Source organism: Physella acuta, unplaced genomic scaffold (assembly GCF_028476545.2).
Source record: "Physella acuta isolate Inbredline_101_S28 unplaced genomic scaffold, ASM2847654v3 ptg001174l, whole genome shotgun sequence".
NCBI classification, from domain to species: Eukaryota; Metazoa; Mollusca; class Gastropoda; family Physidae; genus Physella; species Physella acuta.
In genome coordinates, this window is record NW_026732691.1 from 256,887 (window position 1) to 284,537 (window position 27,651).

General features: G+C 37.0%; 1 protein-coding gene and 2 pseudogenes across 1 annotated transcript in view; all 3 read left to right on the top strand.

The window, feature by feature from the left end:
• LOC131956752 (uncharacterized) overlaps window positions 1–27,651 on the top strand; it is a 330,429-nt gene that overhangs the window by 193,402 nt on the left and 109,376 nt on the right. The gene's annotated exons all lie outside the window — the stretch shown is intronic.
• Window positions 3,071–3,224, top strand: LOC131956763 (uncharacterized; annotated as a pseudogene).
• Window positions 23,370–23,529, top strand: LOC131956767 (uncharacterized; annotated as a pseudogene).

Here is a 27,651-nt window from a genome sequence, read left to right on the forward strand (position 1 = left end):
GACAGAAGCGACCGATTCGGTTATCAAACCTATATCCAAGCCAGTTAGTCAGAGTTGAGGGCTGCTTGGCTATGGGGAACATTTCCTGAGCCAGTGGTGTCCGTAAAAAAAGAAAAACAAAGTTATTGGCTTCTAAAGTGGATTGGGATTGTCATATAGGTATATTATTTGATAACTAACTTAATGATAGCAGATCTATCTTAAACACTTTTTTGTGCGAAACATGCTTTTCTATGAATTAATATTAGTTTATATTTAACGGTATTTATTTCAAATAAAGAATTAAATTTATTTACTTAATTCTAATCAAATACCAGAATATTGGAAAAATAATGTTAGTGGCTCTTTAAAAACTGGGAAATTTTGTAAATTGTAACTTTTGGCTCTTTCGTCTCGAAAGGTTGCCGACCCCTGGTGTATGGCTGTGATCACACCTGTAATATTATGTGATTACGTACTATTGTGTGAATTCTTGCTCAACATAAATTCACTTGAAACTAAGTTCCTTTCTGCGATGTAGGCCACTACTAATACTGCTTTGCTTGCATACACACAATGGCGAACTTGTCCCCGCGATGACCGCTGTCGTTTAAATAAGGTTACGTGACCGACTCATAACTATTGACTAGTTATATTGTCCATGGAGGGCGGTTGCCTTTCCCTAAAGGCATGTCTCTGCAATTAAAGCGTGCGGCCACCTTGATACGAATGTGTGTCCTTATTGTTATTTCATTCTCTTTGATATAGTTTCATCAACCTGACAGGGTAGGATTAACTCATTTTTGGCAGGTTCACCTACGCTGTCTATAGCACAATTTCTTTAATCTTCGCATACTATGTTAGTAATCTTAATTTTTAAAAGTTTAATAGAATATGACAAAATTATGCGACAAACAATTCTTACAATTATTATATAGACCTATAAAAAACACTAAATAAAATAAACAAAACATGACCGTCAATAAAAAAAACACTAAAATCATCCCACACACTATTAAAATTTTGCTGTGAGATATTTTGTCTGAGATATTTTGTCTGAGATCAACTGTCCTGTCACCATAATATAGGCATTCAGCTCAACAAACTTACACAAATCAATAATACAACTCCACATTACATACGAGGAAAACACAGTCCCTTTTACACAGAATGCTTACAAATATTACAAAATAACGAAAAACTAGTACACGAAAAATGCAAAAACTCTCAACCCCATTATACAACAGAATTCAATGGCGTAGGAAATACGCTCTAACAGACACAACAGACACCTTTAGGAACCTACACCTCAAAACCATCACACCCAAGGTGTCACACAGTTCACAGCGGTTTGCTGTCGTCTTCTGTTTCTGTCAAAACATCTCGCGCGTAGAACTTTTTTGTCAGGGGAAATAACAAATGATGTTTTTTTTTAAAGGGAGGTAATTATAAAATTAAACAATAAAAAGAAATGAAAAAAGTTTTAATATATACTGAAACAAAAACAAGTAAACAAACGTAAACATTAATTATAGAAAATTAAACTACAAGAAAAGTATCTAAAACATTTGGTGATTAATAACAAAATGTTAATTACAATTCCTAGTAATTGTTAATGATTAATCCAATAATTAGTTAACACTAGTATCAACTAGCTGTAATATAAATACCAAGAAGATTGATTAACATTACTTGACTAGGTCCTTTGCCAATTCGTATTATTATTTCTGCGTATTTACTGAACAAGTCTCGCTGAAAAGAAAAAAAAAAGAATTCGATGTCACCACTCTACACAATACGCACAAAATACATGGCCCCTACACATTACGCTTCACTCTACATGAAAAAGACAAAATAAACGGAACCCTTAGATGGGTCCCACCCACACTCAACGACCTCACACTCATACAAGTACTACAGCCTTACAGCAACAAAGAACCAATCATAACTACCATCCCTCACACAAGTAACCGCAACTTCTCCATACACACTGACATCCCAACAAACATCCCGCACTACATTCAAATAAACTACAAAAACAAATCCCTCAACATATTAATCGCCGTCAATGGAAGAAAACAAGCCTGCCAGACCTGCTCATCCACCCTGCATTGGACCAATCAATGCCAAAACCTCAACCCAGAGTCAACGCCCAGGAATCTACCATCAGCACAATCTGCAGCACCACCTGCTCCACTACCTCCTATGCCAAGCAATCACCAAAACTCCCCAATCAAAGAAACAGCATCGAACCCAAAACCATCGCCAAAAAAACAACTCTCAGCACAAAACCCAGCGCCACTTGCCCAGCCAGCTTCAACACCAAGCAGCCAACAAGCAAACACAGCCATTGAACCAACAACCCCAAGTACAAGCATAACGATAACATCAACCATCAAATCAATTACATCAAAAGTACCCATACCAAATTTTGCTTCACCACTCGCGCTGAGCCCGAACACTTTTACGTTTACAGCGACGCCAACCTCTAAAACCAACGACCCCAGCCTAAGTGTAGAAATGAGTGACAGCACACAATCAAAAAGGAAAAAGGAAGACAGCTCCACGGACACAAAAACAGTTAAAATTCTAAAAACTACAGAGGCAAAGCTAAAAACGAAGAGTAAAAAAACCGAAGAGATGGTACAAGGGGAAGTAACAAGCCCTCAAGAATTCACGAAACAAAAACATGATCGTCGAACCTGCCTTTTCTGCGCTAAACCGTACCAAACAATTAAGGAAGCTAGAGAGCACGAGAATGCAGAACACGTTAAGTTGAAACAGTGCAACACCTGTAAGGATACAATTGTGCACAATAACATAACAAAACACTGTCAGGTAAAACATAACGACATTTTAACAACTTGTTGCTTTTGTGATGCACTCTTGCAAGAACGAAGCTTTCTTCAGCACATGGAAGCACACCATTATGATCTCTTGACCCAGGAGCAGAAAGATGGTATAAGAGAAGTTTCACATCTTTTCGAGTAGGCTCTTTTAATATAGAACTCTATTAACTTTATAGACGTTTTGTATTACACATGTCACAACTTGTAAAAAAAAAAAAAAAATAAAAATAAAAAAAAAAAAAAAAGTTTCTCGGCCTTTTGGCTAAGATCAAAGTGTAGTATCTGTTATGGACCTACATGGATCTTAGCCATTTGGATGGTCAGCCCTTTTTAGGACTGGCTGCCGGGGCCGAGAGGCGGTCAGGTCTTTCTACTACTCAACTCACGCCAACGACCGCTGTGGGGCTGCGCCCACACATCCCTCGAAATGCACATGCACTCGAGATGAGTCACCCAGTACTTGTATTGGGTGGCTTCAAATGTACGAGTGGCTAATTTTCAATCTTCTATTTTTCAGCCTGACGACACCCACCTAGGAGAAATCTTAGATGGGAGGTCCGTCACAATCGCCAGCAAATCGACTCATCTACTACGTCAAACACAACTACCTCGCTCCCAACAAACTCACTACCACTCTGACGACACCCACCTAGGAGAAATCTTAGGTGGGAGGCTTACGTCAAACACTAGCAAATCAACTAACCATCTCTCAAAGACCAACTACTCAACTTACCTAAAATAAACAATCGTCAAACAGCTTCACTTCACCCACTTCAACTACTTCACCAAGCTCAAAACCCTCGACTCAGCAACATCAGCAAAACTTCAATCTTCAACGTCATTTCGCCCAACTCAATTACTCGACTGAAGTCACAACGTCACTCCTCTCCAAAACCACAATGAACAATATTTGAAAGCAACTCACTTCAAACGATCTCTCAACCAACCTAGGAAAAACCATACTTCAACGCAAGGACACTACCTCAACCACCCTCTCCAAGTTCTACACCATTCGATCAACTCTACCATCAACGACAAGACACAAGCTCACCCTTTCAACAACAGAGTATCTCTCATTAACATTCTCAAACTACAAATACCAACTAAGAATCAACCACTACCCAATCAAGAGTGTATAAATCACAAGAAGCACGGCCAAAAACAGAGAAGCGATCATGTATCTTGTATTGTCCTGTACTTTATGTCATAAGCAAACCGGAAACAAAATCAAGAAATCAAAAGAAACAAATGGAACCAAGAAATCGGAACAAAGAAATCAAAGAAACATGGAACAAAGAAATCAGAAGGGATATTAAGACAGTGTAAATATTTTTAATGTTATACTATGTATTACATTGTAATTTTTTAACATGCAACCTATCCACATGTGGAAGGAAGACTATTAAACGCCAGACGGCAAAAAAAAAAAAAAAAAAAAAAAACCAAAATCAAAAACCAAAACAAACTAAATTACCCACTTAACATGCCAGGTACCAACAAATTCAAACTCTAAGGCATAACCCACTATAGCAGAGGTTCCCAACCCCGTGTCCGCGGGCGCCATGGCGCCCGCCCGCTGAACGATTCGAATGTGCCCGCCTCTCACTATTCAAGAGAGACAGAATTTTTTTCATAAACATTATTTTAAAATATGATTTATTTTTATTCATTTGTTACAGTTTTAATTTTTTTTTGACTACCTAGGTTTATTAAATATGTTCGATACTTGACTCAACTTGTCTAGCGGCGAGCCAGACTGCACTATTTACGTTTTGTAAATACATTTCTCTGAGTGTATGCAATTTGAAAAAAATGCCAAATAATTTTATTATTTTGAAACATTTTTGTTTATTATTTATTAATACATTATGACTATAAGAAAACAATAAAATAAATTATATGAAAATGATAAGTTATGGAAGGAGTTTGTTGATTTAAAATAGGTGGTGCCCGCCACCCTACCGATATTTTAGAATGTGCTCTAGAGTAAAAAAGGTTGGGAACCCCTGCACTATAGTAACCCACACACCTAGAACGATGATGAATGGAAACAAGTCTCAAGCAAAATCCAAAACACCATAGCACTTAATAAATTTAGCTCAACAACGATTTTTGCTAGGTCATCTATAATTAATAGGTACGTCATCCCAAAAACTACCTATATAGCCACGGCTAAAACAACCCCAAAGCCAATAATTAAACATCTGAATAAAATCATTAGAGAGTACATATGTCAGACTACAATTTCAAACATTAGCCACAACACGTTAGTACTAAACAAACTTCATGGAGGAATAAACCTGCACGATATACAAACCAAAATCAATACATTCAGACTAACACACATTAGCAGAATAATTTGTCAACCAAACTTTCGCCCTTTATCTCACTACTATACAGGCATTCAGCTCAACAAATCTACAAAAATCAATAACACAACTCCAAATTACAAAAACATAGTCCCTTTTACACAGAATGCTTACAAATATTAAACAACTACCAAAAAATTGTACACGAAAAATCACAAAACATTTACAAAAAGTTAGTGCAAAAGCTCTCAACTCCACTATACAACAGAATTCAATGGTGTAGGAAATACGCTCTAACAGACACAATAGACACCTTCAGGAACCTACACCTTAAAACCATCACACCCAAGGTGTCACACACTTCACAGTGGTTTGCTGTCGTCTTCTGTTTCTGTCATATCTAGCGTGTAGAACTTTTTTGTCAGGGGAAAAAAACATTTTTTTTAAAGGGAGGTAATTATAAAATTAAACAGTATGAAGAAAAGAAAAACATATTAATATATATTGAAACAAAAACAAGTAAACAAATGTTAAAATTAATTATAGAAAATTATACTCAAAGAAAAATATCTAATACATTTGGTGATTAATAAAAAGACGTTAATTACAATTCCTAGAAATTGTTAGATATTAATACTGTAATTAGTAAACACTAGTATCAAACATCTATAATATTAATACCAAGAATATTTCTTCAGCGATTGTTCTCCTGCTATGAGAAGTGTTCTTGTTTATCTGCATTACTTAAGTCTCACTCATTATGTTAAGGTAGGGCAGGGGTCGGCAACCTGCGGCTCGCTAGCCGCATGCGGCTCTTTTGATATCAAGATGCGGCTCTCCAGCTCCTTGCGCAAGTACTAATAATCTTAATAAAAAAATAAAATATTTGAAATAACAAAATGTTAGTGGCTCTTTAAAACCAGGGAAATTTTAAAAATTGTAACTTTTGGCTCTTCTGCTTCAAAAGGTTGCCGACCCCTGAGGTAGGGTCGCGAGCCGCATGCGGCTCTTCCGATGCCATGGTGCGGCTCTCCAGTTCCATGCACGATGATTAATAATTATTTAGTTTCATTTACAAAACTATTAAAAATATTATTCTGTGATTAAAAACAACTTTAAATAGGATTAAAAAACTCATCAGAGAACAGTGAGAATAAGTGAGGTAGAAAGTATACCGGCAGCCGCTTGGGCACCAGGCCCAGCCCCACAGCCGCTGTAAGCAGCACCATGGCGACTATTCCTTGCTTGCCACTGCCCAAGGGCCGCCCTTTTCGATTGTCGTTACACGGGGAATGTTATTTTATTCAGAATGCATTCCTCTACCTGCCAGTATGCAATAATTTGACCTGAGTGACGAAGTATGTTAGTTATTAGTTTCCTACGGTTGAGCTATAAGGTACTGGACTCTGGGTTCGCGTGGGGTGAAAGATAAGCCTTGTGAGAACCGAAAGACAGAAGCGACCGATACAGTAATCAAACCGATATCCAAACAAGTTAGTCGGAGTTTGCCGTGCTGAGGCCTGCCTAGCTATGAAAAATACCTACTGAACCAGTGGTGTCCGTAAAGAAAGAAACAAAAAGTTATTGGCTTCTAAAGTGGATTGCGATAGTCCTATAGTTATATTATGTGATTTCTAATTTTATCATAGCAGATCTAGCTAAAACAGTTTTTGTGCGAAACATTTGTCTGTTTTTATATGAAATAATAAGTTCATATTTAGCGCTATTTATTTTAAAACAAAGTCAAATGTATTTACCAAATCCTTATCAAATACCAAAATATTGAAAAAAAATAATGCTAGTGGCTCTTTAAAAACCTTGATAATTTGTAAATTGTAACTTTAGGCTCTTCCGTCTCTAAAGGTTGCCGACACTTGTGTTAGGGTTATCGTAAGGTTGGGTATTAATCTATATGAAATTAATATTTAAAAAAACCCATTAGAAAAGTGGTTAGGTAAGATAAAAACAAGCTTTAAATTTCAACCTAGCAGTTGTTTTTAAAGTTATTTATATTTTTTTATATTTCACAAAAATCCCGGTTTTCTTTATAAAAATATAAAATATTTTATAAAAATGTTTTCTACACAATTAACTAATATTAATTCTTGAATGCAATTCTGATCTTTGTAATATATGATTTATTTATTTTAACCTTTAGATCAGTTTTTATTCAAGGGAATGTACACTACGATCTTAAAGCAGAGATAAATTAAAATTAAATGTTACGAAACACGCGAATGCACTTACATGACATGATGTTGTCATTTGTTAAAAAAAAACAAACCCACGTATTTCTTAAAACACGAAAAGGCTAGCAATAAGTATCCTATGTTCGTATTTTGTGTTTGAGTATATATATATATATATATATATATATATATATATATATATATATATATATATATATATATATATATATAGAGAGAGAGAGAGAGAGAGAGAGAGAGAGAGAGAGAGAGATACACATATATAGGCCTATAATTTTATATGGGGGGAGGCTAAATTTTTTTTTGCGGGGTGGCCCCTTGTTTTCTAGTTCCGCCACTGATCGACCCGCGCTTTTTATTTAACTTATCTTCATAATCTTTTCCCCTTCGTGCCCAATACACAAATGGCAGAAAAAGTAAAGATTGTGTTTCAATCACCTCGACATACAGGGAGATAATGTGGTCAGTACTAAGCCAAGTAACCTAAGGTGCGCCAGGTACCCATTAGAGCTGGCTGAACTCACGGAGCCCAACAGAACTGAGCCCGGAACTCGAGACATTCGGACTAGCAGTAGAAAGCTTTGTGTTTAGTATTATAGCTTAAAAAGTGTACTCTTACTTTTGTAATTTAGCGCTTGTGAAAGCTCGTTAATATATAGGATATTTGACATGTTTTTCACTACTATTTAGTCTTAGATGAAGAAATAAACAAAGCACCGTTATACAAATGACACAATCCGTCAAATTGTCACATGATCCGGAGGTCGATTAATCCTTATCTAGAAGGACAACTTCCCCACCCTCCCCCCACTAATCCAAACACCCCCACCCAACTTACCCACAGTAAACCCAATCACACCCACTGTAGATTTATTTATATACACACAAACACTCAAATAGTTTCCCTTGCCTACACTACAAAACCACACAATCATTTCTCCCACACTCAATTCCCACACACAAAATTCACCCGCACTAAATTTCTCCACACTAAATTCCCACACACTAAATTCTCCCGCACTAAATTCTCCAACACTAAATTCCCCACACGAAATTCCCCCACACTAAATTCCCCAAATCTAAATTCCCACACACAAAATTTTCTCGCACTAAAATCTCCCACACTAGATTCCCCCACACTTAATGCTCTCACACTAAATTATCCCCCACTAAATTCTCCCACAATAAATCCTCCAAAACTAAAAATCTCCCAAATCTAAACTCGATACAAAAATAATCTCCACCAAAATCGCACAAACATTCAATTCCCCCATACTAGACTACATCACACCCTCCCCCCCCCCCCCCCCACCACCCCACCCTACATGGAACTAAAAACTGACACAGAATATTAGTGTTAGTCCCGAGAGTGCACCAAGGTGTAACACAGTTCACAGCGGTTTGCTGTCGTCTTTTGTTTGTGTGAAAGTATCTCGCGCGTGGAGCTTTTTTGTCAGGGGAGAAAATAAAACAATGTTGTTTTGAACGGGAGATAATTATAAAATTAAACGATAAAAATAAGAGAATAAAGTATTAATACATTTTTAAACACAAACACATAAACAGACATCAGTATTAATTGTATACAAATACATTTTTAAAAGCTTGTTCAAAACATTTGGTGATTAATCACACAATGTTAATTACAACTCCGAGAAATTGTCAAAGATAATCCAACAATGAAATGTAACGAGTGTCAACCAGACGTAATTTCAATACCAAGAAGATTAATTTAAGCCCATTCAGTTGTAGGACCAAGGGACACCGGTGTCCCAAATTTTCAAATGATCACCAAATGAAATGGGAATAACATAGAGTTGTTGAATTTGCTTTAAATCATTTATTACATGATAGACTTAATATAAATAAAGTTGCTTTCAGTATACATGAGATAGTTTTGTTGTCATAATTATGGGAACTTTGCATTTCTAGACCACTCGCAAAGCTACAGTTTACATTTTTATATAAAAAATACTTACTGTAACAGAAAGAAATTACTGGCGGTTTTTCAAAGGTTTACTACTTAGGTATTATATTTACATTTGTTTTTCCTAATAGCTTTGCTTGTTTTTTTTAAAGTATTTTTTTTTTTTGCTACGGTCAGGGAGGGAGCTAACTTTTTTTTACAATGTTGCTAAGCATATGTTTTGGCATTAGAATACAAATAGTTGCAGAGCTTTTATTTACTATAACTGAACAAAATGCTGTGCAAATACTGTTTATTTACAATAAAGACGATGAAAACAACTTGCTTCTTTATGAAAAAGATGTGAATTTTCTGTAGAAATATGCCGACAAAGTAAGTGTAGAAGCTTTAATCAAACAACTTGTTCAAGTCCCAGAGCAGATTGTCACTACTACGATAAGGCCTACACTTTATTCTAGTCATTCCGTTTTGCATACATTGCATACATCGTCAATGTCACATGCTATAGTGACTAATATTCCCTCAAATCTGCATGGTCCGCGCAGTATTTGTGAACATGCCGCGCTGTCATTTCGTAAAATACATTTAACCTTGTATGAGATTTTTAGAACACCGCGCACAAAAAATATACGATGTACACTAGAGTTTTCCCCTCAAATGGAGCGTTAATAGTTACAATTACTCCTCCGACATCCCCCCGCCCGAAATTACCACCTCCGAGCAATTATCCCTCGTCCAGTTATGGATAAGTTAGGACTAGGGTTAGATTAGGGTTATGGCTAGTTTTAGGGTTAAATGTAGATTTAGAGTTGGAATTAGGGGTTTTGTTAGGGTTAGCTATAGGCTTGGAGTTTGGGGTTAAGATCAGGTGTCTTCAGCATCGGTGGGGGGGGGGGGGGGAGGAAGGGGGGTGGTAATGTCCTAGACCCGAAGCTGACACATATCATTATCATCAATAGAACTCGACTTGCCCAAAACATTAACAACCAAACGCTTTTGTGATAATTGAAAAAAGAGGATGGAGCAAGATATTATTTTCAACTAGAGGCTTCTGAAAACACAGTTTCCAATAAAAGTTATTGACTATGGTTATAGGAAATTGACAATAGATGTTGATTGAAATGAAGATCCTAATGATTTTAGGCAATTAAATCCATGTTTCATACATTGATAATATGTTTCCAAGATATTGATTTGGAGTCAGAAAGCTGTTTATACCTATATTTGACAATTCAACGCTGGCTACAATACAAAACCAAGCTTGAATATAGGCAAATGATAGCGAGAGCTCACATTTAGGGATTACATCAAAGAGATATCACCTCAAGACTTGTTCTTAAAGGCAAGAATTTTACTTCAACCCCACCGGAGGTTGATAAATCAAAGGAAGAAAAACGCAGGAGTTATGCACAATGAGCAACAGAAAAGATTGAGAACAGAGCGGACAGTGTGTATTATATCTGCCATGTTCGTGTATAATATATAACACCACGTAATTGCTTCCATAAGCTCCATTCATAGATGATTATACACTCATAAAGGACATAAATGTGTTCTCAATACTGATATTTTCAATTTCTAATGTACCAGAACAACTAACACGCGATAGATCACTTTTAGAATAAACATATAGACATAACTCACAACGTAACCTATTTTCGATAGTTTTCCTTTGATAACCGTAGGTACACATATGTCCCATGCTGTATCACACAAACTATTTCAGATATCAGAAAACCGTTAACATTTTTTAAATCTACGTGCCATTTTACTACTAAATGTGTGCACAGATATTTGAAATTATGCCTGTAATCCTTGTGGTCCTGAAAGGGGTAATTATGCTGGAGGGGATACCTTCCCACACTAAAATTAAGAACGAAGAAGAAGAGAATGTACACACGATAAACTGATCACCACAAGGACCTTTCTTCATACTAAAATAAACCTAACAAAACTTCAACCTTACATAATACTAACATGAACTTATGGAAAAAACTAACATAAACCTAACTTGAAACTAGCATGTGGCTAATATGAAATTATAATCTAAGTCAAACATAACATGAACCTAATTTGAACGTAATTTGAACCTATAATGAATCTACCAATGGCCTAAAAGAGGAGTTAACATGAACCTAATTTGAACCTAATTTGAACCTAATTTGAACCTAATTTGAACGTTTAATGAACCTACCAATGGCCTAAAAGCGGAGTTAACATGAACCTAACATGAACTTGTTATGAACTTACCTGAATGCTAGCAAGTTGCTTAATTTTACACCTTAATTGAACGTAATACGAATTATTAAATTGCACTCGATATTAAAGTAACAAGAACCTAACTTGAATTAATCGTAAACCTAACATGGACCTAACACAAACCTAACATAAACCTAACGTGAACCCTACATAAACTTATGAACCCAGCATAAATCTATAAACCTTACATAAACATATGCACCTAACATAAACCTATAAACCTAATATAAACCTATGAACATAACATAAACCAAACATAAACCTAACATAAACCTATAAACCTTACATAAACCTACTATGAGCCTAACACAAACCTAATATGAACCTACCATGAACCTGATATAAACCTATCATGAACCTATCATGAGACTAACATATACCATTGAACCTATCATGAACCTATCATGAGACTAACATATACCATTGAACCTATCATGAACCTAACATATACCTTTGAATCTAACATAAACTTTTCAACCTAACATAAACCTATAAACCTGACATAAGCCTAACATAAACCTATACAATTTTCTTTTATTTATAATAACGTTTGTTTACTTGTTTTTGCTTGAAAATATATTATTTTTTTTTCAATTTCTTTTTGTCGTTTAATGTTATAAATACCTCCATTGAAAAGAACTCAATATTTGTTTTATCCTTTAACAAAAAAGTTCCACGCGCGTGATTTTTGACTCAAAAAAAAAAAAGACGAGAGCAAACCGCTGTGAACTGTGTTAAACCTTGGTGCACTCTCGGGACTAACACTAATATTCTGGGGATTTAGTGTGTGGGAGTTTAGCGTGGGGGAATTTAGTGTGGGAGAATTTAGTGCGGGACAATTTTGTGTAGGAGAATTAGATGTGGAAGAAATGAGTATATTGTGTTGTAGTGTAGACAAAGGAAGTTATTTGAGTGTTTGTGTGTATATAAATAAATCTACGTGTGATTGGGTTTAATGTGGGTAAGTTGAGTGGAGGTGTATGGATTAAGGTTGGTTGAGGGGGTGGGGGTGTCCTTTTGGGTGTGGTTTGGATATCGGTTTGAATAACTTGCATCGTTCGCTTCTATCCTTTGGTTCTCACCAGGCTTATCTTCCATCCCACTGAACGCAGGGTAGACTCGTACCCCCACCGTCCAGCAAAAATTAAATTATATATCTATTAGTATTTGTGCAAGGAGCTGGAGAGCCGCACCTGGACGTTAAGGGAGCCGCAGGTTGCCGACCCTGTTCTTTACCAATCTGTTACAAGACATAGGTGGTCTGAGTAATACAGATTTTTCAGTTAATACAGTTTATAGAACACGCTATTGTCATGATCACTATGCAACGAATTTAAATATATCTTCTTTGTATTAATATTACAGCTGGTTGAGAATAGAGACTACTAGTTTTTGTGTTAACAACTAACAATTACTAGGAGTTGTAATTAACATTTTGTTATTAATCACCTAAAGGTTTGATTACATTTCTTGTAATTTAATTTTTTTATAATTAATGCTTATGTATATTTTTTGTTTATATTATATTATATATATATATTTTTTTTCTATTCTGTTTTTTTTTCGTTTAATTTTATAATTACCTCCCTTCAACAAAATTATTGTTTGTTTTTTCCCCTGACAAAAAACTTGTACGCGCGAGATATTTTGACAGATAGGCCTACAGCAGGGGTCGGCAACCTGCGGCTCGCGAGCCGCATGCCTCTTTTTTTATGCCAAGATGCGGCTCTTCAGCTCCGTGCACAAATATTAATAAATATTATTTGTTAATATTTAAAAATCATAAATATTAGTCTGCAACACTCACTAATGAACAATATAATAATAAATATAACCAATAAACACTCGCTATTCTATTAAAAGACTAAATAGTAGGGGAAAAACATGTCAAACACTCTATATAGTAACCAGCTTTCACAGGCGCTAAATTACAAAAGTAAGTGTACACTTTTTAAGCTATAATACTTAACACAAAGCTTTCTACTGCTAGTCCGAATGTCTCGAGTTCCGGACTCAGTTCTGTTGGGCTCCGTGAGTTCATCCAGCTCTGATGGGTACCTGACGCACCTTAGGTAACTAAGGCGGATAGGCTTAGTACTGACCACATTATCTCCCTGTATGTCGAGAAGCTTGAAACACAATCTTTAATTTATCTGCCATTTGTGTATTGGACACGAAGGGGAAAAGATTATGAAGATAATTTAAATAAAATGCGCGGGTCGATTTTAAAATCTTTCTTGGTTCAGTCGTCTCTTGGTTGTTTTCGTCCATTATATGTTTCATTTGTTTTGATCTTTGTATGCTTTGTTCTAGTATGAGAGTGTGGTGTGTTTGGTTTTCCGAGCCTATCTGCTCTATGTTGCTTCTGATTTGTGTCCCTCTATATTTATATTCTTGTATTTTCGAAAGTTCCGTTTCTATTGAGTCTATTTGTTCTTTGTTATTGTTTTTTCCCTTAAGCATACTTAGTTGTTTTTCTAGTTTAGTTTCTATGTGGGCCCTAACGCTATTAATGCTACATGCATACTGAATAAATATCCGCTTAATGTCTTGCTTTAAAACTTCCCAATGTTGGATTTTGTTAAAATTTGGTGATGACTGCGTGTAAAATTGTATTATGTCTTTTATAGTTTTGATGTAGCGCTCGTCTAGTAATAGTGAATTATTGAGTTTTCAGTATGTGTTATGTGTTTGTTTGTTTTGTGTTTGTTCGTTGTTTAAAGTTGTCAGAACTGCTGTATGGTCGCTAAACTGTAGTGTTGAGAAAAGGTGTTCTACTTTGTTGATTTTCATGTTCACTGGGGCGTAAATTCTGTCTAGACGGAATCTATTCCCAAAAGTGATACTTCCGTGGGTGGTTTGTATTGAGTGTGGAATTGCGCTCTCTATGTGTCGACTAGTTTGAAGTATGTTTTAATGTTGTTGATTGAGTCGGCGTATTCAGTATAGATTATTTTTTTTTTTTTGTGTTTAATAGTGGTCCTCTCTTGCTGCTTCCCCAATCGAACAAGGGTAGGCAACAAGAGCAGTTTTACATGACATTGTATACATATAGTTTCATCGTTATGAGCTTTGTAGTAGGGCCAACATATGTCAGTATGCACTTTTTTATCTGTGCAGATGGTGCATTGTTTGAATTGTGTGTGTACTGTGTCCTCATGTTTTCCCGCTACTTTAGGTGATCTGAATTGGGGGGTGCAGAAATTACATGGCGTGTGATCGTAGGTTAAATCTGCGCGTTTTTGTTCTTTGGTTATTTTTCCTTGTTCTGTGGGGCTGAGCTCACTTTTTGTTGATAAGGTGGTATCTATCTTGGAGTTTGAGGTTCTGGTTAAAGTTGGGTGGACTTTGGGACGGTACGCGAATAAAAAAAAACACGCAGCTAAAAGTGCCATTACATCTATTTTATTAAAATTGTCTAGGTATTAATATTAAAGCTGTTTGATATAAGTGACTTCTAATTATTCGATTAACATTTTCCAATTACTAGGTGTTGTGAATAACATTTTGTTAATAATTACCAAATGTTTTAAACTATTTTTTGTAATTTAATTTTCTATAATTTATACTAACGTTTGTTTACTTGTTTATGCTTTAAAATATATTATTATTTTTTCCTCTTCTTTTTATCGTTTAAATTTATAATTACCGCCCTTTAATAAAAACCAATGTTTGTTTTCTCCCCTAAAAACCATATTTCTCCACGAGCGAGATGTTTAGACTAAAACAAAAGACGAAAGCAAACCGCTGTGAACTGTGTTACACCTTGGTTCACTCTCGGGACTAACATTACTATTCTGTGTCAGTCTTTAGTTCCAATGTGGGGTGGGGTGGGGGAGGGGGGGGGGGGGGGGGAGTGTGTGATGGAAACTAATATAGGGGAGTTGAATGTTTGTGTGATTTTGGTGGATAATTAGTGTGGGATAATTTTGTGTGGGAAAATTTTGTGTAGGAGCATTTAGAGAAAATTTAATGTGGGAGAATTTAGTGTGCGAGAATTAAGTGTGGGAGAATTTAGTGCGGGAGAATTTAGTATCGGAGAATTTAGTGTGCGAGAATTTAGTGTGAGAAAATTTAGTGCGGGAGAATTTAATGTGAGAGAATTTAGTTTGAAGGAATTCAGTGTAAGATAATTTAGTGTGGGAAAATTAAATGTGGGAGAATTTAGTGAAGAATTTAGCGCGGAGGAATTTAGTGTGGGAGAATGCACTCTGGGAGAATTTAGTGCGGGAGAATTTGGTGTGGAAGAATTTACTTACTTAATCCTCATAACTCCCTGTGGAGTATAGGGTAGCAACAAATCTCCGCCATTCCACTCTGTCTTGGGCGAGCCACTTTAATTCATGCCAGGTCTTGCCAGTAGCCTGCACTTCTTATTCCATCTCTCTCCTCCATGTTCCCAGTGGTCTTCCTCTCTTTCTCTTTCCGGGTGGGTTCCACTTCAGCGCCATGTTGGGGAGTCTTCTTTTGCTCATGCGTAGGACATGGCCCAGCCATCTCCATCTCCTCATTCGAACTTCTGAAACAATGTCGTTTAATCCTGTCATTTGCCATATTTCCTTGTTCGGGACTTTGTCGTCCCACTTTATTCTGAGGATACGTTGGAGGGATCTTCTTTCAAAGACGCTGAGTCGGCTCTCTCCTTTCTTGTTTAGTTTCCATGACTCTGCAGCATAGAGGAGTACAGAACGTACATTTGACTTATAGATCCTTATTTTAGTTCTCTGCTGCAGTGAGGATGATTTCCAGAAGAATTTAATGAGCGATAATTTAGTGTCGGAGAATTTAGTTTGGCAGAATTTAGTGTCGGCGAAATCATTGTGTTGCGTTGTGGTGTATGCAAGGCAAATGATTTGCATTGGTGTGTGTACAATTATATCTACTGTTGGTGTGGGGGGTTTACTGTGGATATGTTAGTTGAGTGAGGGTTTTAGGTAACAGTAGGGTTGGGTTTGGTTTGCGGGGAAAGGGGGATTAATGGACGCATTTTGTGTGAGTGTGGGATTAGTGGACGCATTTTGTGTGTGTGTGTTTGTGTTCTGGATTAATTCAGGAATATGGATCAGAGTTTCTTCTTAGGCTCCACCCCCCCCCCCCCCACCTTCGTCTACGGCAGGGGTTCCCAACTTTTTTTTACTCTAGAGCACATTCTAAAATATCGGTAGGGTGGCGGGCACCACCTATTTTAAATCGACAAACTCCTTCCATAACTTGTCATTTTCCCATAATTTATTTTCTTATTTTCTTAAAGTCATAATGTATTAATAAATAATAAACAAAAATGTTTCAAAATAATAAAATTATTTAGGATTTTTTTTTCAAATTGCATACACACAGAGAAATGTATTTACAAAACGTAAAGAAAGTAAACAAAACACATTAATACAAAGAAAACATTTAATTAAAAATATAATAAAGTCAATGTGATCTTTGGCATTGCATTTCATTGGCCAGAGCTTTATAATTAAGAGCGTATGACGATAATCATGTTAACAGACAATCATAAAGATGCTCATCGGTGAGTCGAGTTCTAGACTATATCTTGATTTTATTAAGTTCATGTTTGAAAACAATGGTTCACATATAAATTTGTCGAATCGAAAAATGATTCAATTTTATATGATTTTTTCAACAATGGGAACTTTTCTCTATCCACTGTATTCCAAAAGTCCTCTGACATAAAGGATTTGAGCAAAATATCATTCTTAAGGTCTTATATTTATAAACCTAGGCAGCCAAAAAAATTATAACTGTAACTAATGAATAAAAATAAATCATATTTTAAAATAATGTTTATGAAAAAAAATTCTGTCTCTGTCGAATAGTGAGAGGCGGGCACATGCGAATCGTTCAGAGGGCGCCATGGAGCCCGCGTGCACAGGGTTGGGAACCCCTGGTCTACGGCGAACGAAATTTAGTGGGCGATAATTTAGTGTGTTAGAATTTAGTTTGGTAGAATTTAGTGTGGGAAAATTTAGTGAGGGCGAAATGATTGTGTTGTGTTGTAGTGTAGGCAATGCAAATGATTTGCATTGGTGAATCAGTAGGGGCGTGTTTGTTTTGGGGGGGGGGGGGGGGAAGGGGGATTAATGGACGCATGTTGTGTGTAGGGTGTGATTAGTGGACGCATGTTGTGTGTGTGTGTGAGTGTGTGTGTTCGGGATTGATTCAGGTGTGGGGATCAGAGGCTCCCCCCACCACCTTCGCCTACCGCGAACGAAATAAAATTTTTATAGTAAGTATATACTTTCACCAGTGACCCCCCCCCACCCCTGTATAAATTACATCTTGTTCGTGGGAGGGGGGGGGGGGGCGGGCGGTAGAGAAGTCTGGAAGAAACTCTGGAAAAAGAAAGCGCATTTCTTCTGTCCAGACATCCAGAACATTTCTTCTGTCAAGACATCCAGTGTACATTTCTTCAATCTTTCTCGCGGGTCAGATTGTTGCCCTTCAGGGTGTGGTCTATAATCAACCTTCGGATCATGTGACTTATTACGTTACTTGTATAGCAGTGTTTTTCTTAGCCATATATCTAAGACTAAATAGTAAGGGGAAAAAACATGTTTAAAACACTTTATGTTAACGAGCTTTTACAAGAGCTAAAACGGGGTGTTGGCTGCTGACTCGTTGTCACCTTCATTAACTTTAGCTGCTTTTGATGTTTTCTCCGGTTCTGGGCTGTCCTCTTTCTTCCTCTTGGTTGTTGATGTTTCCACGATTGTTTGTTGTTGATGTTTCCACGATTGTTTGTTGTTGAAGTTTCCACGATTGTTTGCTGTTGATGTGTCCACGATTGTTTGCTGTTGATGTGTCCACGATTGTTTGCTGTTGATGTGTCCACGATTGTTTGCTGTTGATGTTTCCACAATTGTTTGTTGTTGATGTTTCCACGATTGTTTGTTGTTGATGTTTCCACAATTGTTTGTTGTTGATGTTTCCACGATTGTTTGTTGTTGATGTTTCCACGATTGTTTGTTGTTGATGTTTCCACGATTGTTTGTTGTTGATGTTTCCACGATTGTTTGATGTTGTTGTGTCCACGATTGTTTGTTGTTGATGTTTCCACGATTGTTTGTTGTTGATGTTTCCACGCTTGTTTGTTGTTGATGTTTCCACGATTGTTTGTTGTTGATGTTTACACGATTGTTTGTTGTTGATGTTTCCACGATTGTTTGTTGTTGATGTTTCTACGATTGTTTGATGTTGTTGTGTCCACGCTTGCTTGTTGTTGATGTTTCCACAATTGTTTGTTGTTGATGTTTCCACGATTGTTTGTTGTTGATGTTTCCACGATTGTTTGTTGTTGATGTTTCCACGATTGTTTGTTGTTGATGTTTCCACGATTGTTTATTGTTGATGTTTCCACGATTGTTTGTTGTTGATGTTTCCACGATTGTTTGTTGTTGATGTTTCCACGATTGTTTGTTGTTGATGTTTCCACGATTGTTTGTTGTTGATGTTTCACCGATTGTTTGTTTTTGATGTTTCCATGATTGTTTATTGTTGATGTTTCCACGATTGTTTGCTGTTGATGTTTCCACGATTGTTTGCTGTTGATGTTTCCACGATTGTTTGTTGTTGATGTTTCCACGATTGTTTGCTGTTGATGTTTCCACGATTGTTTGCTGTTGATGTTTCCACGATTGTTTGCTGTTGATGTTTCCACGATTGTTTGTTGTAGTGAGATTTGAGGGCCGGAAGTTTCTTTCTCTGGTGTCGAGATCTGGGTGGTGACTGCATACATGCTTGTTACTGGCTGTTGTGCTGTTTTGCCATGGTCAGATGTTGGCGTCTACAAGACCGTTGATTCAGATGTGTTCATGACATGGGCTTTAGGGAAAGGAAATGACTGGCTGTATTGCGATCCCTGTTGTAATTGGCGTTGTTGATTTTACAGTTGATCGTGGTGCTGGTTTTGGGGTTGTCTGCTGCGTTGTTTTTGCTGGCGTTGTTGGTTGTGCTGTTGGGTCTTCCTGCAGTGGTGTGTCTGAAGGCGTTTGCTGGCAATGGTTCGTCCAGTGTAGGGTGGAGGAACAGATTCGACACGTATATGAATAATACTTCATATTTAAATCTATTTATTTAAATATATATATATATATATATATATATATATATATATATATATATATATATATATATATATATATATATATATATATATATATATATACACATATATATATATATATATATATATATATATATATATATATATATATATATATATATATATATATATATATATATATATATATATATATGCCTATTCCTTATCAAAATAATAATATTGAAATAAAAATGTTAGTGGCTCTTTAAAAACTTGGAAATTTGGTATATTGTAAATTTTGGCTCTTCCGTCTCAAAAGGTTGCCGACCCCTGTCCTAGATCAGGGGTCGGCAACCTTTTAAGGCGGAAGAGCCAAAAGTTACAATTTACACAATTTCAAAGTTTATAAACAGCCACGTTATTATTTTACTATTATCTTACTATTATGGTATTAGATTAGGATCAGAGGCGTAGCGGCACTTCCCGTCACCCGTGGACAAACTTTCGATTTGCAACCCCTCTCCTCATACTTTCGATATGCAACCCCTTCAAACTTTCAATTTGTTTTTCCAACCCATTTTGGCGCCCCCTAAGGTCGGCGCGCGGGGATATATGTCCCTGCCCCCCCCCCCCCCCCCCCCCTTACTACGCCCCTGATTAGGTTTAGGTAAATAAATTTGATTTGTTATTTAAAAGCATGAAATTGTTGGCACTGTGCTTTCCTCAGCATGGCTGTGGGGCTGGGCCTGTTGTCCACGCGGGTGTCAGTTGTCCGTATACTTTCTACCTCATATATTCTCAGTTTTTTTTTAATCCTGTTTAAAGTTGCTTTTAGAGTATAATATTTGTTATGAGTTTCGAAAAGGAATTAATACAATTATTAATATTTGTGCAAGGAGTTGGAGAGCCGCATTTGACATCAAGGAGCCGCATGCGGCTCGCGCCGCAGGTTGCCAACCCCTGTCCAGGGTGGGTGTCGTAAAGCTGAAAAACAGAAAATACAATTCAAGTACTGGGAAACAGTTATAAATGCTAGAATTATCGCATTACTTGCAGTACAGTCTAACAAGTTTTCTTGGTATTAATAGTACAGCTGGTTGATACTATTGACTACTTAGTATTAGATTAGTAACTAACAATTACTAGGAGTTGTTATTAACATTTTGTTATTAATCACCTAGAGTTTTAAATAATTTCCTTGTAGTTTTTTTTTTATAATTAATACTAACGCTTGTTTACTTGTTTTTGTTTCAATATGTATTAATTGTTTTTTCTTTTTTTTTATCGTTTAATTATATAATTACCTCCCCTTAATTAAATTATGGTTTGTAATTTCCCCTGACAAAAAAGTTCTACGCGCGAGATATTTTGACAGAAACAGAAGACGACAGCAAACCGCTGTGAACTTATTACACCATGGTGCACTCTCGGTACTCACACTAATAATCTGTGGGCATTTCACCCCCACTTCACCCCACCCCCACCTCTCCCTTCTTCAGCAGGTCTTAACACAAAAAATTACCAATCGCTCTCTAGAGGGCATTCGTACGGGTACACGGATCAGCGCGGCGTGAGTACATCCCAGTAGCACGTGCATCAATCATTGACCAGCCGGGTGAGAAACACAATCAGCGCGATGGTAACAAGGTTGGTAACCGGATCTTTTTGACACGTGGCAGAATAGCCGGACCTGGAAGCCGGTACACTTAGCGGAACCTCTTAGCCGGAACACTTAGTAAACCGGATCACGGAACTAGCCGGACCACTGAGTTAGCCGGACCACTGAGTTAGCCGGAATACTAGAATTGCCGCGAGTTGATGCACTAATATGTGACGCATGGAATAGTCTCTCAGGATAGTAAAATGAGGTGAAGAAGTTGATATCTGGAGTGCTGACGATCTTCGGGTCAACATATTCATGCATGCCAGCGTGTTCTTACATGAATATAATAAAAAGTAAACAATCGACTCGTCATTTGCATATTAAAACATAGGTGAAAAGTAATTAAAATCTTGATGATAAAATAAAACCAAGGAGCGCACAAGCTAATGATATTATATATTATTTAATAACAGAGGCGTAGCGAGGACGGGCGATGGGTGCGGGGCGCACCGGGTGACAGCGTTCGGGGGAGGGGTAACACCAAGGCCAAAAATTGCAAGATGTACAGAAGAAAAATACTATTTGCCAGTTCCTTTAATGATTAATTAAAGTTAAATAATCTTTTACGTAAAAAGTGGCAATTATTACAAGGGTTTGAGGGGGGGGGGGGGGGGTGACACAATGACGTAAAAGTGCTAACTGTAGAGAAAAAATGCTACATCCAACTGTATTATTAACAGACTATAGATACACATCGTTACTATTAAGTCTGCAGTGATTAAAGCTTATAAATATACATGTAAGCGTATGAGGCATATATTTAAATCATACGCTTATGTAGGCCTATGCACACAAATATATATATATATATATATATATATATATATATATATATATATATATATATATATATATATATATATATATATATATATATATATATACTTTGTTATCTATGGGCGGTGGTGGGGGGTGATACCACGAAGTGACGTAGTAGTATTTAACATCGGATCACGTTAAAATAATGTCATGTCAGTGTCACGTTACGACCTAAAATAAGTTAAACTTAACCTAAAGTAGGATCACGTGGAAAAAATGTTTAGGCAAGATCACGTTAAAGTGATGTAGTAAGTCGAACATCACACGAAGCGTGAGCACTCTAAAAGCCAATTAAATGTAAAGAGAACAGACACCCCAAAACATAATGTGTTTTTTTCTAATTAAAGACATTTTCCTAGAAATGAGGTCACTTGATGGGCGTCGTTCCTACGAATAATGACGTGGAACAGAAAGGGAGACAAACTAATACATTAAAGGGAAATAACTAGATCTTAGCCTGTAATTTAATAATTTTTTTTTACAAAAATTAAACTCAAATTTCGCGTTGTATACTTTGAATTGGCAATACACTATACGTAACGTATTAAATAAAACTATGTGAAGAAAATCTGAAATGCTTCCACTAATCCCACCACACGCAAAATGCGTCCAATAATCCCACCCAGATAAATAATGAGTCTTCTAATCCCACCACACACAAAATGCGTCCACTAATCCCACCACACTAAATTCTCCCACACTATATTCTCCCACACTAAACTCTCCCACACCATAATGATCGCACAATCTCCCAAATCTAAACTCGATACAAAAATAGTCTCCACCAAAATCACCAAAACATTCAAACCCCCCAGATTCCATCACACACCTCCCCCCCCCCCCCCCACACCATATGGAACTAAACATTGACACAGAATATTAGTGTTAGTCACGAGAGAGCACCAAGGTGTAACACAGTTCTCGTCTTTTGTTTAAGTCAAAATAACTCGCGCTTTGAACTATTTTGTTAGGGGAGAAAACTAACATTGTTTTCTTTTAAAGGGAGGTAATTATCAAATTAAACGATAAAAAGAAATGAAAAAAAAAAAATATATTTTTAAGCAAAAGCAAGTAAACTAACGTTAGTGTATATTATAGAATATTAAACTATAAAAATATTTTTTAAAATTTTTGATGATTAATAACAAAATTTTAATTACAACACATATTAATTGGTAATTGTTAATCGAATAATTAGATGTCACTTATATCAGGCAGCTGTAATATTAATACCGAGAAAATTCTCTATTAGACGTTCACCTTGAGTATCTAAAGGCTAGCTTTAATTTGTTTGCTTAGGCCAGAAGATCGCTTCTCGGCCTTTTGGCTAAGATCAAAGTGTAGTATCTGTTATGGATCTACACGGATCTTAGCCATTTGGTTGGTCAGCCCTTTTTAGGGCTGGCTGCCGGGGCCGAGAGGCGGTCAAATCTACTACTCTAACTCACGCAAATCTCGCCAACGACCGCTGTGGGGTTGCTCCCACACATCCCTCGAACGCACACGCTCTCGAGATGAGTCACCCAGTACTTGTATTGGGTGGCTTCAAATGTACGAGTGGCTAACTTTTCAATCTTTTATTTTTCAGCCTGACGACACCCATCTAGGAGAAATCTTAGGTGGGAGGTCTGTCTATCGCCAACAACTCGAACTCATCTACTACGTCAAACGCAACTACCTCGCTCAACAAATCGAACGCATCTACTACGTCAAACGTATCTACCTCGCTCCCAACAAACTCACTAACACTCTGACGACACCCACCTAGGAGAAATCTTAGGTGGGAAGCTTCCGTCAAAACACTAGCAAATCAACTAACCATCTCTCAAGATCATCTACTCAAATAAACAATCGCCAACAGCTCTACCTCGCTCATCACTTCACCAAGCTCAAAACCATCGACTCAGCAACATCAGCAAACTTCACTCTTCAACGTCACCTCGCCCAACTCAATTACTCGACTACCTCACGTTACCCCTCTTCAAATCACAATGAACAATACTTCAAAGCAACCCACCTCGAAAGATCTCTCAACACAAGAACCCACCCAACTCATCTCCCCAAGCTTCAATTCATCGAACAACTCTACCACCATGCGCATCATGCCTCACCTCAACGCAAGAACACTACCTCAACCACCCTCTCCAAGTTCTACACCATTCGACCAACTCCACCATCAACGTCAAGACACCAAACTCGCTCTCACCAAGTACAACTACCAACAAAGAATAAACCATTATCAAACCAAGAGCGTATCAAGCACAAGAAGAAAGGCCAAAAAACAGGGAAGCGATCATGTTTGTACTGTCCTGTACTTTATGTCATAGCAAACCAGAAACAAAATCAAGAAAGAAACAAATGGAACCAAGAAAAAAAAAAAGAAAAAGAAAAAGCTTAGGCCAGGGGTCGTCTTAGGTGGGAGGGTCCGTCATATAGAATCTACCAGCAAATGAACTAACCATCTCTCCAATACCAGCTCAACTCACCCAAAAAGAAACAATCGTCAACACCTTCACTCTACCCATTTCAACTACTAGACCAAGCTCAAATCCCTCACATCTACAATCCTCATCTCAGCAATATCACGAAAACTAATCATTCCTCTACGTCATCTCGCCCACCTTAAGCTCCACTCCATTCGATCAACGCCAACATCCATTAACGACATCCAGTACCATGTCATCTCGTCATCCCTCAACGATCAAATACTCAAAACATCTCACGTGTAATCATCCATAAACTCTCGTCAACCCTCTCCAAGTTCTACAACATTCGATCAACTCTACCATAAACGACAAGACACAAGCTCGCCCTTTCAATAACAGAATATCTCTCATTGACATTCTCAAACTACAACTACCAACTAAGAATCAACAACTACCCAACCAAGACTGTATTAATCGCAAGAAGCACGGCCAAAAACAGAGAAGCGATCATGTTGCATTGTCCTGTACTTTATGTCATAGCAAACCGGAAACAAAAACAAGAAATCAAAAGAAACAAATGGAACCAAGAAAACGGAACAAAGAAATCAAAGAAACATGGAAAAATGGAACAAAGAAATCAGAAGGGATATCAAGACATTGTAAATCTTTTTAATGCAATTCTATGTATTACATTGTAATTTTTTAACATGCAACCTATCCACACAGTGGAAGGAGTTCTATTAAACTTGTAAAAAAAAAAGATTTTTTTTTTTTTAGCAAAATGTAATGTATCTGGTTCGACAACCAACGGCTCAATGCACACATATAAATAATCACTTATTTTCAGAACTCATTAAAATGTTGTTCTGCAACACTCGGTAATGAACGATATCATAATAAATATAAACAATAAACACTCGCTATTCTATTAGAACTAGGCATGCTGCCTAGCTTCACTTAGGTTTTCAAAAACATTGAGAATATTCATGCTTAATTAATTAGTGATTAGCTGTTATGTGTAGTGCTTACGTTTAAAAAGTAACGCTAATTTTAGAGAAATTGTTGTTCTTGTTGTTCAATGTTGTTTTTTGTTTATAGCCCGTTTTCTGAGTGATTGATGTGATGTAGGGAAAATTCGGACCGGTCAGTTCTAAAGGTCTTCCGGAGTTTTCTACGATCTCAAACGTTATGAAGAGGTTCCTGGATTTGACAACCAAATATTTGTGGAGTGGTAAGTTCACGGAAATCACGAGCAAGTTAGGAGAATTGGAGGTCCAGTAAAACATGCACGTTACGCTGCACAAAAGGACGACTCTAAAAGATATGCTGCGAGTTGAGGCACTAATATGTGACGCATGGAATAGTCTCCCAGGATAGTAAAGTGAGGTGAAGAAGTTGTTATCTAGAGTGCTGACGATCTTCGGGTCAACATATTCATGCAAACCAGCGTTTTCTTGCATGAATATAATAAAAAGTAAAGAAGCCGGGACATCTAGGGCGTCAAGCGTGCGTTCTGCCGCTAGACCACGCCACTCCACTGATTAGCGTTAGGCAAAAAAACAGCGGCTGGGCATAATGCTGAACACACTCTCACCCCTCCTATATATCCCGAGATAATTTAAATTAATGGACCCTATTTCGTATGTCTCATGTATCTGGGGTGCGAAATGAAGATAATTTATACATGTTTTTTGTTATAACAAAGCTGTTTTCTATAATCGTTATTACTTTGTAATTGGCTTTTTACGTCTGTCCGTCTCTCTGTGACTTGATACATAAAGTAAAACTACAACGTATGGGTTTATTGTGTGCTTTTTACATTTGAATATGTCATACATTTTTATATATTTTATCTCTTACATCTTCTTGAAATAAATTTAATCTTACCGTTTATAGTAAGTAGAAGTATTTTAATATAAATATCTTTTTTTTTTTCAAATGCTACCCGTGTTTCAGATGTGCTGCTAAATGATATTTAGCCTAACTTTAACTCTAAGATGGACTACAAAAGAAACACCGAACACAGAACAGTGAATGTAATAAAATAAATTTGATGCAAGGGTGTTCGAACTGAAAAGAATCGCTTTATCGCACTTTGTTGTTTTCTAGAAATGTTTATGTATCCTTCATAAAAAGCTCTTACGAATAAAAAATGTCACCAAAAAATATATAGGGTATATATATATATATATATATATATATATATATATATATATATATATATATATATATATATATATATATATATATATATATATATATATATATATATATATATATTTTGCGGGGTGGCCCTTTTTTCTAGTTCCGCCACTGCATATACGGCAATTTCTTTTATTGCTAGCAACAGTTGTTAATAGATCTATCACTATAAGAATGTAAAGCAACTATGACATACACCACTAAGCAAGATTTTCTTGATACCCTTCGTGAGCATGGGGGCTCCCCACAACTCCCTACACCCCGATACCCATACATCCCCGTGTATGTGACTACACACTGCTACGACCCTGCCCACCCCACAACTCCCTACACCCCGATACCCATACATCCCCGTGTATGTGACTACACACTGCTACGACCCTGCCCACCCCACAACTCCCTACACCCCGATACACATACATCCCCGTGTATGTGACTACACACTGCTACGACCCTGCCCACCCCACAACTCCCTACACCCCGATACCCATACATCCCCTTGTATGTGACTACACACTGCTACGACCCTGCCCACCCCACAACTCCCTACACCCCGATACCCATACATCCCCGTGTATGTGACTACACACTGCTACGACCCTGCCCACCCCACAACTCCCTACACCCCGATACCCATACATCCCCGTGTATGTGACTACACACTGCTACGACCCTGCCCACCCCACAACTCCCTACACCCCGATACACATACATCCCCGTGTATGTGACTACACACTGCTACGACCCTGCCCACACCATCGATACAATGTAACATTCTGTCAGAATGAAACAGTTTCTGTTTGTTGTCTTGTAATTGCATTATTGTATCAACCTTTATGCTGTCAAACATGACAAGCTCCTTGTATTTCATACATCTGTTATTCATACATGTATCACCTTTTTAATTATTTTTTTTAATATATCATCCATTACATATTTGACATGTAATTTATTATTATTA